At 41.9% G+C, this 15,171-nt stretch overlaps 1 non-coding gene across 1 annotated transcript; it reads left to right on the top strand.

Moving 5' to 3' along the window:
- Positions 1-8,584: 8,584 nt before the first annotated feature.
- LOC112811310 (U6 spliceosomal RNA) lies at positions 8,585-8,692 on the top strand. Its single transcript, XR_003205027.1, has one exon. It is a non-coding gene; the product is annotated as a U6 spliceosomal RNA (small nuclear RNA).
- The last annotated feature ends 6,479 nt before the right edge of the window (positions 8,693-15,171 follow it).

Consider the following 15,171-nt stretch of genomic DNA (forward strand, 5'->3'; position numbering starts at 1 on the left):
AAAACTATTCACTAGTACTTTATTTTTAAAATAAGTAATATAAGACTGTAGTATAAAATGCACATGCTACAAAGGTTATACAAGGGAAAACTAAGTCTTCTATTTCCTGTCTCCCAGTCACCTAGTTCTCCTCCCAGGAGGTAACCCTGTTGCAGAAATAGGTATGTATCTTTAAACCAGAAGATAGCATACTATACTTACTCTATTCTGCCTTTACAGACTCTTCCATACCAGAACATAAAGATCTGCTTCATTCTTTTTAACTGTATAATATGCTACCATGTGGATTGGTATGTTTTATTTAACAAGTCCTCTACTGACTAGGGTGCCTGGGTGGCTCAGTTGGTTAAGCGTCTGCCTTCTGCCCAGGACCCTGGGATTGAGCCACATCAGGCTCCCAGCAGGGAGGCTGCTTCTTCCTCTTCCTGTGCCCCTCCCCCTGCTTGTGCATGCATGCTCGGGCTCTCTCTCTCTCAAATAAATAAATAAAATGTTTAAAAAAAAAGTCCTCTACTGATGGGCCTGTAGGTTTTTTGCAGTCTTTTGCTGTTACAAATAATGCTACCATAACGAACCTTCTACATATGTAATTTAAAAATTTGAGTATGTGTATGTCTCATCTTTATTTTTGCTTCGCTGAGGAAAGGGATCGTTTGTTTCCTGCTACTTAAAATCTTAAATATGCAACTGTCAGTGAACTCTTCCTAAATCACAATGAGCTACACGTAAAAGCACATATTTTATTCAAATATCTAAGGACAAATGGAGGAGAATAAAGATTTGAATGGTATCAAGAGAGAACTTAAGATAGGAAAATGTTCCTCAAAAGTGATGAGAGTTAAGCAGTTAATAAGGATGAATACACAGATCTACTTTTGTTTCTTCCTACAACACCACGAAAATGACAGTAATGGGATTTTTTAAGCATGAACCCACAATAATAAGAGGAGCCAGTAGGAAAAACAAAAACAAAAAAAAGTAGAAGCTGGAAAGCAAATGGACAAGCGTTAACTAAGTTAACCTGGAGAAACCTGAACCCTAAATCCAAAGTGGATAAAGCCGAGGCCCAACCTGATTTATACGTGCCAAATCCCTCAAGTCTCCAAACTTGGTGGCGTTACCCCCCACACACACACTACCCACCAGCGATGCCTAGGAGCCACCTACATGTTGTACCCTGGGCAGGGATTAAAATAAGAATTTCAAGAGCTGTTTAACATCTCCAGTTTACCTCCCCCTTCTTCAATGGCTGCACTCCTTCCTCTAAAAGAAAACTGAAGTATTTATTCTCCAGAGCAGGTCGAAGAGGAGTCTCTGTATAAACCGGGAGATAAGTGGATTTATGGATATTGGATGCTTAGATTCCCAGCCCTCTTCCTCCATTCAATTCCTAGATGTCTGGCTACCAGGCGTTGACCTTCCACAGAGGAAATGTGACGTGTCTTCTTCAAGGACTCTGACCAGGCCAAAAGGAAAAGCCCAAAGATATATCAGAACAGAGATTTTTTTTTTTTTGAACTGAGATATAATTGACATTGAAGTTTATATTAGTTTCAGGTATACAACATAATGATTCAGTATATGAATATATATTCACAAGTCTAGTTAACATCTATTACCATACATAAAGAATTTTTTTCTTGTGATGAGAACTTTCAAGACTTACTCTCTTAGCAACTTTCAAATATGCGATAAAGTATGATTAACACCAGTCCCCATGCTGTGGGTGACATCCCTGTGACTGATTTATTCCCTACCTGGAAGTTTGTGCCTTTTGACTCCCTTTACCTATTTTGCCCCATCCCCCTGCCCTGCCTCTGGCAACCACCAATCCAGAACACAGATTTTTTCCTGGCTTGTTCACTGCTCTCTCTCCAGCACCTAGATATTTGTCAAATGAATGAATGTTCACTGTAGATATTTTTAAATATTCAGGAAAGCACAAAGGAGAACATAAAAACTAACATTTTTACTATCCAGTAAGAACAAGTTCCTCTTGGAACTACGACAAGTTCCTCTTGGTTAGATGATTTGATTTCTAGAGAGATTCCGAAGTCTTTTTTTTTTTAGGTTTATTTTTATATTTTTAATATTTTTTCTTTTTAAGATTTTATTTATTCACTTGAGACAGAGAGAGACAGAGAGAACACACAAGCAGGGGGAGGGGCAGAGGGAGAGAGAGAAGTAAACTCCCTGCTGAGCAGGGAGTCCAATGTGGGGCTCGATCCCAGGACCTTGGGATCATGACCTGAGCCACCCAGGCACCCCTATTTTTAATTTTTCTTAAGTAGGCTCCATGCCCAATGCCCGGCTTGAAATCATGACCCTGAGATCAAGAGATCAGCTCTACCAACTGAGCCAGCCAGGTGCCCCAAGATTCTGGAGTCTTGATCCTCATGTTCATGTAGGTGGAAATCGGGTGTTTTTTTGTGGAACACCAAGAGACAGTAACATTCATTTCTGCAGTGTGAATTAGGAACAAGTTTACGAAGAGAAAGAATAACTGTTCTCTATTTTGCAATATAAAATCACAATCACACATCCAAGAATTTAGGGGTTGCCTGGCTGGCTTACCTGGTAGAGCATGCAACTCCTGATCTTGGGCTTGTGAGTTCGAGCCCCACATTGGGTGTAGAGATTACTTAAAAATAAAATCTTTAAAAAAAAAAATCCAAGAATTTATTTATTTATTTATTTATTTATTAAAGATTTCATTTATTCATCTGACAGAGAGACACAGCGAGAGAGGGAACACAAGCAGGGGGAGTGGGAAAGGGAAAAGCAGGCTTCCCGTGAAGCAGGGAGCCTGATGCCGGGCTTGATCCCAGGACCCTGGGATCATGACCTGAACAGCTGGCAGACACTTAATGACTGAGCCACCCAGGTACCCCCCCAAAATCCAAGAATTTAAAAACCTACAAATTAAAGGGGGAAAAAATACAACAAACAACACTTAGAGTTTTCCATAGGTATTTCTTTACTACTGTTCAATTATTGTCATCTTCCGAAGTTACTGACAGGCAAGCGATAGTCCGCTCTAAAGAAGAGAAAGAAAATGATGGAAGAGAAGACAAGAAAATATAATTCGTTGGGCGCCTGGGTGGCTCAGTCGTTAGGTGTCTGCCTTCGGCTCAGGTCATGATCCCAGGGTCCTGGGATCGAGTCCCACATCGGGCTCCCTGCTCAGCGGGAGGCCTGCTTCTCCCTCTCCCACTCCCCCTGCTTGTGTTCCTGCTCTCGCTGTCTCTATCTGTCAAATAAATAAAATCTTAAAAAAAAAGAAAATATAATTCGTTGACTTAATTTGATCTATGAATTGAAAAAAGGTCACCATTATCAAGTTTAGCAGCAGGACATACCTTCCTCCAGCTCAAAACTGATTTCCAAGGGAATATGCTCGAGAATCTCTGTTCTTGACAATCTGGCTTCTCATCTCTATTTCATATATTGCTGGTGGTGCTGCAGAGCAGTGCTTCTCAAAGCTTAATGGACGCAAGAATCATGCGGGGATATTGTCAAAATACACTTGTGATTCAATAGGTGTGGGGCATGGCTTGGGGTTCTACATTTATAACAAGTGCGAATGCTGCTGGTCTGGGGACGACACTTTGAGTAGCAAGGATATACAGAGACAGAATAGGAGTGAGCAAAGCTTCAGGGTTAAGGACATAGGTCTTGGAGTCAAAGAGACCTGCATTCATTTTTTTTTTTAAGATTTTATTTTTAAGTAATCTCTACACCCAGTGTGGGGCTCAAACTCACAACCCTGAGATCAAGAGTTGTACACTCTACCGACTGAGCCAGCCAGGTGCCCCAGAGACCTGCTTTCAAATCCTGGCTCTACCCTTTCCCATTTGTATGCCTTGGAGGCATTAACTTATTTTCTATAAATCTTAGTTCCTTATCTGAAAAATTGTGAGCATCACAAGAGCAATGCCAGGGGTGCCTGGCTGACTCAGTCAGTAGAGCATGCAACTCTTGCCCTCAGGATTGTAAGTTTAAGTCCCACACTGGGTGTAGAGATTACTTAAAAATAAAGTCTTTAGGGGCGCCTGGGTAGCTTGGTTGGTTGAGCATCTGCCTTCGGCTCAGGTCATGATCTCAGGGTCCTGGAATTGAGCCCCACGTCGGGTTCCCTGCTCCATGGGGAGCCTGCTTCTCCCTCTCCCTTTGCCTCTACCCCTGCTTGTGCTCTCACTATCTCTCTCTATCAAATACGTAAATAAAATCTTTAAAAAAAAATAGTCTAAAAAAAAGAGCGATGCCAATTGTAAATCTCAAAGTATGTTGAGAAAAAATTTTTAAAGCAATATCTAACACATGACAACAGATCAGTAAATGGCAACTGCTTATATCAATTATGTTATCATTATTACAAACCTGAATTCTAGTCCTGACATGCTACTATATAAACTTGGGCAAGAGGTTGGCCCTTCTGAGTCTTAGTTTTCTCATCCATCAAAGGGGATAATAATAGTGCCCACCTCAAAAGGTTATTGTGAAGATTAACATGGGGGAAAAAGTATAAAAAATACTTATTACAGAGCCTACCATATAGAAGGCACTCAACAGAAGGTCACTGAAGTTATGATTGCTCTAAGACTTGGTTCTGCCCCTGGCTCTGTGACTTCTGGTAAAAGAGAGGATACCAAGGTTGTATTCAACATCACTGTGTGGGTGGGAGGATGGAATGAGCCATAGTAAATGAAAGTGTTTTGGAAATGAACTCCTGTAAAGATTTAAGCAAAAGCATGAGAGTCAGAATCTGACCTGAGTTCTAGCCCTAGATGTGCTAACATGTTACTTTGTGATCTTAAGCAAATGGCTTAACTCCTTGGAGCCTCAGTTACTTCATCCATATAGTGGGGCTAATAATACCGACTTACAGGGTCGTGAGGATTAAATGAAATAACGTGTAAAGCGTTTAGTACCTTGCCTGGCATATAAAAGTGCTTGATGAATGTTTTTTTTTTCCTATGTATAGTAATTACATTCAAGATTATTTTTCCAAGGAGAATGGTATTTCCAAAAATATTTTGGTTTGGTTTGTGAGATTCTCTCCATGAAGATTTATTAACTTGAAGATTAAAGGTCTAGGGCGCCTGGGTGGCTCAGTTGGTTAAGCGACTGCCTTCGGCTAGGGTCATGGTCCTGGAGTCCCGGGATTGAGTCCCGCATCGGGCTTTCTGCTCGGCGGGGAGTCTGCTTCTCCCTCTGACCCTCTTCCCTCTCGTGCTCTCTATCTCTCATTCCCTCTCTCTCAAATGAATAAATAAAATCTTAAAAAAAAAAGATTAAAGGTCTATAAAACTGAACTTCTAAATGTATTCTATTTAATTATACATCAAATATTCCAATGCTGAATATTTCATCAGTGGTGTCCCTGGCTGTTGGAAGGTAGAGCATGGGGAGGAAAAACAATCAATTAAAAAGTATTTGGTATAACCCTAAATAGAGTTCATCTTTGTTTTACTGCCAAGTAGAACAAAGTTTCCAGAAATTTTTTAGAGGAACTAAAGTAACTGACCCAAGGCTTTCCAGAAGAAGCCCTGGACATACTGTTGCCATATTCATTTCTCATTAGTAAGAGAAGATTGCTACTGCTTTTTCAAGTCTAAATGATTTTCATCCTTTCTGCACTATGTTGCCTGACACTTCAGGGGGACCCATTTTAAATCAATTTCTTTACTTGCCCAGAATAAAACCTTGCAACAAGTTATATTCTTGTATCTCTCCGCTGGTCTTGGATGAAGATGGACAGATGAAAATCTAACAATAATACCTTTTTCTAGGGCCCCTGGGTGGCTCAGTTGTTAAGCATCTGCCTTCGGCTCAGGTCATGATCCCAGGACCATGAGCCCCAGGATCCTGGGATCGAGCTCCACGTTGGGCTCCCTGCTCGGCGGGAGGCCTGCTTCTCCCACTCCTGGTCCCCCTGCTTGTGTTTCCCCCTGCTTGTGTTCCCTCTCTCGCTGTGTCTCTCTGTCAAATAAATAAATAAAATCTTAAAAAACAAATAAATTAAAAAAAATAATACCCTTTTCTATGTCAACATTATCTTGGTAGAGGTTTTCTAGAAGATTCTGAAGCCTGTGTTCTAAATATATTCTACCTGGCTTAGTCTGTATCTATATGTGCCAAACACAATGCCTGATACAAAGAGGGTGCTCAATATATATTAGCCAAAAAAAAAAAAATCTTTCTTTCATACTGTCCTCCTGCTGCTTCTTTGCTCATGAATCTAGCTGTGCAAGGAAGTGGTTTAATGGAGGCAGGGGTATCATTCTGAAGCAAAGGTGGATGGAAGGCATCCTGGTCATGAGAACCTTCCCCACCCCCAAATGGTAGAGAGAGAGACCTCTATCTACCAAGCATCACATAAACTTCTAAGTGCTTAGAAAACAGGCCCTGGAACCTCACTGAGCCACCTTTCTACATGTTAGTGTTTGGGGTTCCTATTATTTTCCTAGAGCTGATTCCAGATGCTCGGATTTAGGACCCTTCTCCCAATAGGGCTTAGTGATCCATTTAGGCAAGTTTCCTGATGACATGTGCACATACTTCGCACATAGGGAGTATGCAATTTCTTAAGGGCGTGGAGGAAGAAAGGAGCAAAATAGTATAACATTTAAAACATCATAAAAATAAGTACTTTCTGGGGTGCTGGGGTGGCTCAGTCAGTTTAGTGCCTACCTTTGGCACAGGTCATGATCCCAGGGTTCTAGGATCAAGTCCCGCATGGGCTCCCTGCTCAGTGGAGAGTCTGCTTCTCTCCCTCCCTCTGCTGCTTCCCCTGCTCATGCTTGCTCTCTCTCTCAAATAAATAAATAAAATCTTTAAAAAATAAATAAATAAAATATTAAAATAATAAAAATAAAAATAAAATATTAAAAAAATAAGTACTTTCCAAATAAAGTTTTCAATGGTTCCATACCCCAGCATAAATCTTACAATTATTGCTTAGTACTCCCTGCCCGTCTTTATCCATGGTTTATATCAACTTTAGTTCTTACAATGACCCTGGAAAGATGGATATTTTATCTTTGTTTTATAAATGTGGAAATCAAGACTCAGGTTAAGTGATTTGTCCATATAGCTAAGAACACATGTTTGCCTGACTCCTTATTCTATCTAGCTCAAGACAATTTCCCATTCTAATGCTTTCATTTTATGTTACTTAAAGAAGGTTTTTGTGTTTCTATATACTTATCATAGGGATCTCTTCAATAGCAGCTAACATTCCATTACATTCTTACAGCATTGTTACTCACCCACTTCCTATTCTTGGCCATGTAGGTCGTTTCAGGTTTTCCCCTGCTGTAAACAATGCTGCTTTATATATTTTTTGTTGTGTTTTTGCTTTGTTTCCTTCTTTTGAATTATTTCCCAGGAGGGTATTATTGGGTAAAAGGGTATAGACATGTATATATTTTTGGCTATTTATGTGACTGAATTGTACAAAATCATTGCATCTTGAAAGAGAATATTATCTTCCTTCACCATACCCTGTGAGAGGCATAAGGCAAGCCTGGGTGGACTCAGCAATGAAAACAGCCCTTTGTCCCTCTAGCTGCTTGGGGATGCCCCGGGGCCATATGAGACTCCCTGAAAATGATTTATGACATAATCCAGAATAAGATCTCACATGGGATAGTGTGATCCCCCTTTCCCAGAAAGACTTCCTTAATTAAATTGTCTTTTTCTTTTTGCAGTCACAAGATCAACAGGTTTTTCCAGCAACTGACACTTCCCTCTTAATTCAGACTACAGCTGTCCGTTCCTGTGTTGGGAAAAGGTGTAGTAGCTGTGAGAAAGCCGACATTCCACCCTTGGTTTGCCATTCCAAACTAGGTGCAAGAGGGTCAGGATATATTACACCAAGGAAAGGAAGTCCCTTTTTCAGCAGAGCTGAAAAAGGTTTTAGAAACAGTCTAGAGGAAGTAAAAGTGAGGAAAAGTCCTACCAGAATAAGAAAGCGCTGTTTCAATGGGTGGAAGGTAATTTTGAGAGATGCATTAATATCTCTGCCTCTTAGTTACTTACATGGCAAAGTACCATTTGAACTTATTGAAAGGTTTAGGCTGAAATTATATGGCACATAAAAGGCACTCAGATGATAGCTGTTGTTATTATTAATAAGCGTGTAGCCACAGCATGCGTAAGCAACAGGGCAGTGGGCATTGTGGGAGAAGACACTGAAGGCAAACAGAACTGGCTGGGCTAGCTCTTCCTAGTCAGGTGACGTCAGGTAAGTTTTAATCCTCTTTGAGCCTCAGTTTCCCATCTGTGAAAAGGAGGTTATGAACTTACCTACAAAGTTTGTTTTATAGCCCAGATGGGAGCTTGTGATAGGCAAATAGTAAGTGCTCAATAAATAGGAGATATTATTATTTTTTCAACACTGTTATATTTTTTTGTAAGTAGGTTCCACATCCAGCATGGAGCCCAAAGCAGGGCTTGAACTCATGACCCTGAAATCAAGACTTGAGCTGAGATCGAGAGCCAGATGCTCAACAGACTGAGCCACCCAGGCGCCCCTGGAGATATTATTAATTCACAAACCTATCGATAAATGTGATCAACTCTGCTCGCTTCGGCAGCACATATACCAAAATTGGAGCGATTACAGACAAGATCAGCACGGCCCCTGCACAAGGATGACATGCAAATTTGTGAAGCACTCCGTATTTTTCTGATTTAAAATAAATCTACATGTTTATTGAATTAAAAAAATAATAAATGTGATCAACTAAGTCTTCCCCTGTATCAGGGGTTCTTAAACTTCACTGTGTATAAGAATCACTTCGGATCCTTGTTTCAGGTGCAGGTTTTCAGGCTCCCCCTCTCCCCAGGAAATTCTGTTTCTATCCTTTTGGTGTAGGGTCTGGAGATCTGAACATATAACTAAACTCCAAGGTGATTTATGTTGCCAGTAATCCATGAAACATACTTTTTGAGAAACACTGTCCTATGGTCTCAGAGAATAAAAAGAAAAAAAATGTTTTTCCCATCATGAATATACCATAAAAACTCTATAATATACAGATGTAAAATTAAAGAGATCTGAATATTGAATGACTCTATTTTCAAGATGACTTGGGGCGCCTGGGTGGCACAGTCAGTTAAGCGTCTGCCTTCAGCTCAGGTCCTGATCTCAGGGTCCTGGGATTGAGTCCTGCGGCAGGCTCCCTGCTCAGCGGGGAGTCTGGACTGCTTCTTCTTCTCCCTCTGCCCCTCCCCCCTGCTTGTGTGCTCTCTCTCTCTCTCAAATAAATAAATAAAATCTTTTTTCTAAAAGATGACTTATATAGTTCTTACCTACTTAAAGGCTTCTGAATCATCCTAAAACAACATATTATTCTTTTAAACACTCATGATATGGATGAATGTGTGTAAACACTTCTTTCTCAGAGTCATTTCCGTCCCTTGTAGGAAACCTCTCTCCCCTCTGCACTGGGGGCCTTAACTATTTCCCCTTTGGAATGTTCACACACATCACCATTTCAATCTTTTGTTGTTTTACATTTTGTTTGTGCCTTTTATTTCCCCACCTGGACTTTAAGTCCAAAGGCAGGGACCCATGTCTTTTCTGGTTCTCTGTCTTCACAGGCATCTTGTAAAGCCTTTGTACATGATATGTGGTTCATAAATATGTTTGAATGGGGGCGCCTGGGTGGCTCAGTCGTTAAGCACCTGCCTTCGGCTCATGATCCCAGGGTCCTGGGATCGAGCCCCGCATTGGTCTCCCTGCTCCACAGGAAGCCTGCTTCTTCCTCTCCCTCTCCCCCTGCTTGTGTTCCCTCTCTCGCTGTGTCTCTCTCTGTCGGATGAATAAATAAAATCTTTTAAAAAAAATATGTTTGAATGAATGCAGATATATTTAACTGTAGACTAGTTCTCATTGATAAATTCTTTACCACAGGAATGGCTCAGAATTATAGCTGTGAAGGGTGAGCTACTGGGCTTTTTCACGTTTAGAGCCAGACAGGGCAGGGTGCAGATCTCAGGCCTATGAAAGAAAGTGCTAGAATCCCTCTGAGCCTGTTTTCTCATTTGTACAGCGGGAATAATTTACGTTGCAGAGCTGCTGTGGGGATTAAGTAAGACAGTGTTCACAAGGTTCCTAGCAAAATGCACAACACCTGAGTTCTCTTTCAATGGTATAACTGCTTATTCTTATTATCATATCTAAAAGTACCACATTAGAATAATAGATGCAACTGCCATAGACATCTGTCTTCAGATATAAAATAATAAACCACTGATTCTCTCTGAGCAAAGCTGATATTTTCTCTTTTTTTTCCTCTTCTTTCATTTTATTTTATTTTTTTAAGGTCTAGCCTTTTCAGCTTTAAGTAACAGATTGTCCAGAGGTTTTCTATGGATTCCCTATAGAGATGGAAAAGGACACAAAGCAGCCATTTTACCAGTCCCAGGCTTTCACCCAGAGCAGTACAATCAGGGTTTAAGTTTACACTTCACAAACCTCCTCTGTTCATAGCCATGATTATTGTGACCTTTCTCCCATACTAAGGAGCAACAAGCACCCAGAATGAAGAATATGCATCCTACCTGCAATGAAATGCAGGCACTTCCAGGTTTTTCTATTACAGAGAGGAGATTTAGCAGTCCCAGGAATGAGCCGGACGCTGGGATCTCCCATGCAGGTCTCAGGGATGTGAGAGGAAGCAACACAGGAATGGCAATCTGTTCAGTGTTACTCTTTTAAAACATTGCCAGTTAGGTATCAGAGATTCTATGCTATGGAGGAAATAACACGTACAATTTTGAATAAAAATAGTAATTACAGATTTATTTGTGAAGGCAAAAAATTGAAACACCTAAGTATCTAAGAATAAGGTAGATGGTGGTGGGTAAATAAACCATGATATATTCACCTGATAGAATGGATAAGTAGTCACTAAAAATATTTGTTTAGACATATTTCCATGTGGAATAACATGGAAGATGTAATAATATGTGGATAATGATTCTGAGTACATTTTAAGTAAAAAACAATAAAATTTAGTATAGACTCAGAGCTTTCTCCAACTCACCAGTGATGCAGACAGAGCCTTCCCGGTCCTGTCTGCCTCTTAGAACAGCCAATAAAAAGCCTGTATTTAGGTGGTGGGATGGTGATGTCATTGACAATCCGGCCAATCTCCCTGACGATTATTTGCATAGTTTACTTCTCCTAATCCAACGGAACCCAATTTCTTTTAAGAGGAGCATTGAGTGGAAGTGGAAATCTCTAAAAGAAAGGGAGGAAAATTACATTAACAAAGGGATATTTATAATGATGTTGGTATCAAAATACAGTGATGGAAATTATTATATCTGGTCTCAGGAGAGAGTACTTCTACCTTCTAAGCAAAGCATTCTTCTCAATATGTTAAATCTCACAAGAGCTGGCCACTATTACCCATTTGATGTTTAAAATGTTTTTTTAAAGAATTCCTACACTGTAGGAAACAGAATTTTCTTGGATAATCTGCAAACTCCTTGCTAACGGCATAAAGAGAAGCCTTTTGAAAAAAGAAAAAACAAACTCTACTCTATGTTTACCTGTTGATCTTGGCACTTTATCCTCTATCATTAAAGCCTCTTCCGTTTATCAAGCTAATTGAACTGGCTGTTGACAAGGGAACAGGATTCCATAACCCTGATCTTAATCCTTCTTGGTTATACACGTACTCGTTTGGCAAATTTGATCCTACCAGGAGTGCCCCCTTTCATTAGCCTACCCGGATTTCCTTTCACAAAAAGCATTAAGCTTAGTGAAATAATTATGCTTTTTTCATGTGGCAGACTGGGGGCTTAGATAAGTTTGCTAATTATTTTTGTTTCATTTAGGTTTACTGAGCACATCTATGTGTCAAATGTTTTCACATGCATTATCTAGTTTTATCGTTAGGATAACAGTGTGAGGATAGATATTATTAGTGCCTATTTATAGATAAGAAAACCAAGGGTGAGAGAAGTTAACTGGTTGACCAAAAACACACAGGGAGTAACAGAACCGGAACTCTTACATGGATGGTCTAACACCAAGACCTGTGTGCTTCCCTCAACACCATGTTATTTATTTATAATTAACTAGTGGTGTCAAAGCAGAATGGAAAATGCTACTCTTACATACCAAATATAATCTCTTGCATTGGGAATCTGCAAATTTTTGTCTTATCTTGAGCATCAAAACATACTATGTGCCTGGAGCGCCTGGGTGGCTCAGTCATTAAGCATCTGCCTTCGGCTCAGGTCATGATCCCAGGGTCCTGGGATCCAGCCCCACGGCGGGCTCCCTGCTCCTCAGGAAGCCTGCTTCTCCCTCTCCCACTCCCCCTGCTTGTGTTCCCTCGCTTGCTGTCTCTCTCTCCCTGTCATATAAATAAATAAAATCTTTAAAAAAAGCATACTATGTGCCTGTGTTCTTCCAAAGAAGCCTAGAAAAATAGAATGATCGATCCTTTCAACAGAATTTCATTCAAAGTCATTTCAAGTTCTAGTTATCTTAGGTACTCAAGAATTTACTATGGCTAATGAAAATTTGCCATCAGCTTCAAACTGGCAGTTGCAAGTCACACAGGTCTCTTTATAGAATTCCCACCCAAACTTCTTTGGCAGTAGTGTGTTCATTCTATAATATGACCTCAGAGAAAGTTGGAATGGGTGAGAAACAAGGTTAGAACACTTGAAATGGGATGTGTAACACTTCTGAAACTGGATGACATCTCTGATAATAGCTAGGGCCCTCAGTCTGTGCCAGGCAATGCCTAAATGCTTTACATTCACTACCCAACACCCTATAAGATAGGTTCTGTCACGATCCTCACTCGCAAATTAGGAAACTGGGGCATAAAGAGGCTGGATAACTTGGCCCCAATCACGCGGTGAGTGTAGAACAGAGCCAGGATTTGTCCCCAAGCAGTCTGGCCACAGAGTCTAGAGCTCTTAACTTCCACTATGCAACACTGCCTCTCCAAAATGGAATATACAGCATTAACTGATTTCATGAAACGCACCACAGACTTTTTTGTTGACCTGCACGACACCTTACTAAATATGGCCACAAATAGGAAATTTGGCCATCATGCTATTGTGTATGATAATAGTCAAAGTTAAGGCCAACTTCAACCTACCATAGAAATGGGGCATAATTCAAATGATAATGGTCTCTGCTTTCTTAAAACCTCACAGTGACTCCCTCCACTTTTCTTTCAGCTTCCAGTCAGGTCATGAACGCATGCTCACCATTTGCCCAAGGCTACCACTTACCTCCCAGCCTAGGACTTGCCCAGGATCTGTAGGGGTCCCTATACTTCTTTAGAGCGAGTCAGGAGTCAGGTAGGGGGTAGCAGACCATTCTGCCTGACATTCAGCACATGGGAATCTGCTCCCTCTTGTTCTGCTTAGTCCTGCCACGGACTTCACCGGCTTTCTGTCTTGATCCCTCATCATTTAAAATGCTCACGGCAGAGTGCTAGGGAAGCTTTGTGTTTCCTCGTTGTGCCCGATACCGGGTAGTGGATGTAGGGGGTGGTTCTGTGTTCCCAGCCCATCCTAAATTCCTATCTTCTAAAAATGGAGCTGCCTAGTTTAGAAAGTAGCTGCCTGACTGAAGTAAATTCTTAACAACTTAGGCTCTTCTAGGATACACATTAAAATGAGTGGTTGGAATGGGAGGACAGAGTCAGGAAACTCATAGCCTGGTAGGACTGAGGCAAGGCTAGCATGACATGACAGGTGTAAAAGCGATTGGTAAACCATAAAACACTTTAGGGATCGTCACTGTGACTCACAGACTGAGTGGCCCCTTCACTATAGTCTAAGCCAATGAATGGGTCTCAGATGTTAGCATCAGAATTACCTGGAGGGCTTGTGAAAACAGAGTTCTGGGGGTCCCGGGGTGGCTCAGTCGGTTAAGCGTCTGACTCGTGATTTCAGCTCCGGTCAGGATCTCCGGGAACTGGGATCGAGTCCTGCGTAGGACTCCACGCTCAGTGGGGAGTCTGCTTAGGATTTTCTCTCTCTTTCCCTCTGCCCCTCCTCCCTCTTCCTCGCTCAAATAAATAAATAAATAAATAAATCTTAAAAAAAAAAATTAAAAACCCCAGACGTCTGGGCTATTTCTGATTCTGTAGGTCTTGCTGGTGTCTAAGAATTTGCATTTCTGTTAAGTTTCCAGGTGATACTGATGCTGCTGGTTCCAGGACCATCCTTTGAGAACCATTGGTCTAGGTTGCTGGGTGGGCAAAAAGCATCGTATCCATAGTAAGCGTACAGTAGACACTCAGATGGAGTTGTTATTACTCTGCTCCATATCTTGGTAGCCCCAATATTTACTCTCTTCTGCCTCCAGATTACTAGCACAGTTTGGCTGAGATTCAGGGGGAAAAAAGGTTGCATTCCTTTTTCTTCTCTTCCATATGTATCAACTTCCTGCCATTAACACCCCTTATTTAAAAGCCTTCTCACAGTTTGCATTATTATGCTAAATAATTTAATACTTTCTAATTTTTAAAGCTAAAACTCATACGAGATAGCTACTTAAAGTGGGAGAAGGGGTGAAGGGACAGAAGATCAACCCCTCCCTCTGCATTTGCAGCTCTGCATGTAGGCATATGTTTGTGTTTCAGACCAGGCATCCTGGAGGCGATCAGTATCTCCTTCGCTGAAGGGCTCTACACACGTAATGTGCAAAGTTAGAGCAAAATGCACTGATGATAAACATCCCTGTCTCGCCCCCTCCCTGCCAAATAAAACGAGTGGGTGGGGGAAATCCCGAGAGAGCCTTTTCTGGGAGGGTCCCGCCCACCCCTGCCAAGACCGCGTCGGGGGTGGCGCGCCGCCCCGCCTCTACTTCGCAGCCCGCTCTCTGCAATGCCAAAACGCAGCAGCAGCAGAGCCCTCCAGACCTCTCCTGGGGGACCGCGCGGTGCAACCAACCCTAAAAACGTGGCCGCGCGGCGCCCCCTCAGCCCTCCGGGCTTCCCATTGGCCCGTTGCCGTTGTCACTCGCTGCTTGCCTCGCCTTCCCCCTCGCGGGCGGAGGCAGCGGGCGGGGTAGGTTGCGCGCTCGCCGCTGGCTCGGGCCGCGGTCGCGGCTTTGCAGCAAGCGGCGCGCCGGGCGGGGAGCCGGGCGCGCGGCCGGGGAGGGGCCCGGGCGCC

Source organism: Callorhinus ursinus, unplaced genomic scaffold (assembly GCF_003265705.2).
Source record: "Callorhinus ursinus isolate GAN/ISIS: 27379988/994484 unplaced genomic scaffold, GSC_fseal_2.0 scaffold57, whole genome shotgun sequence".
NCBI lineage: Eukaryota > Metazoa > Chordata > Mammalia > Carnivora > Otariidae > Callorhinus > Callorhinus ursinus.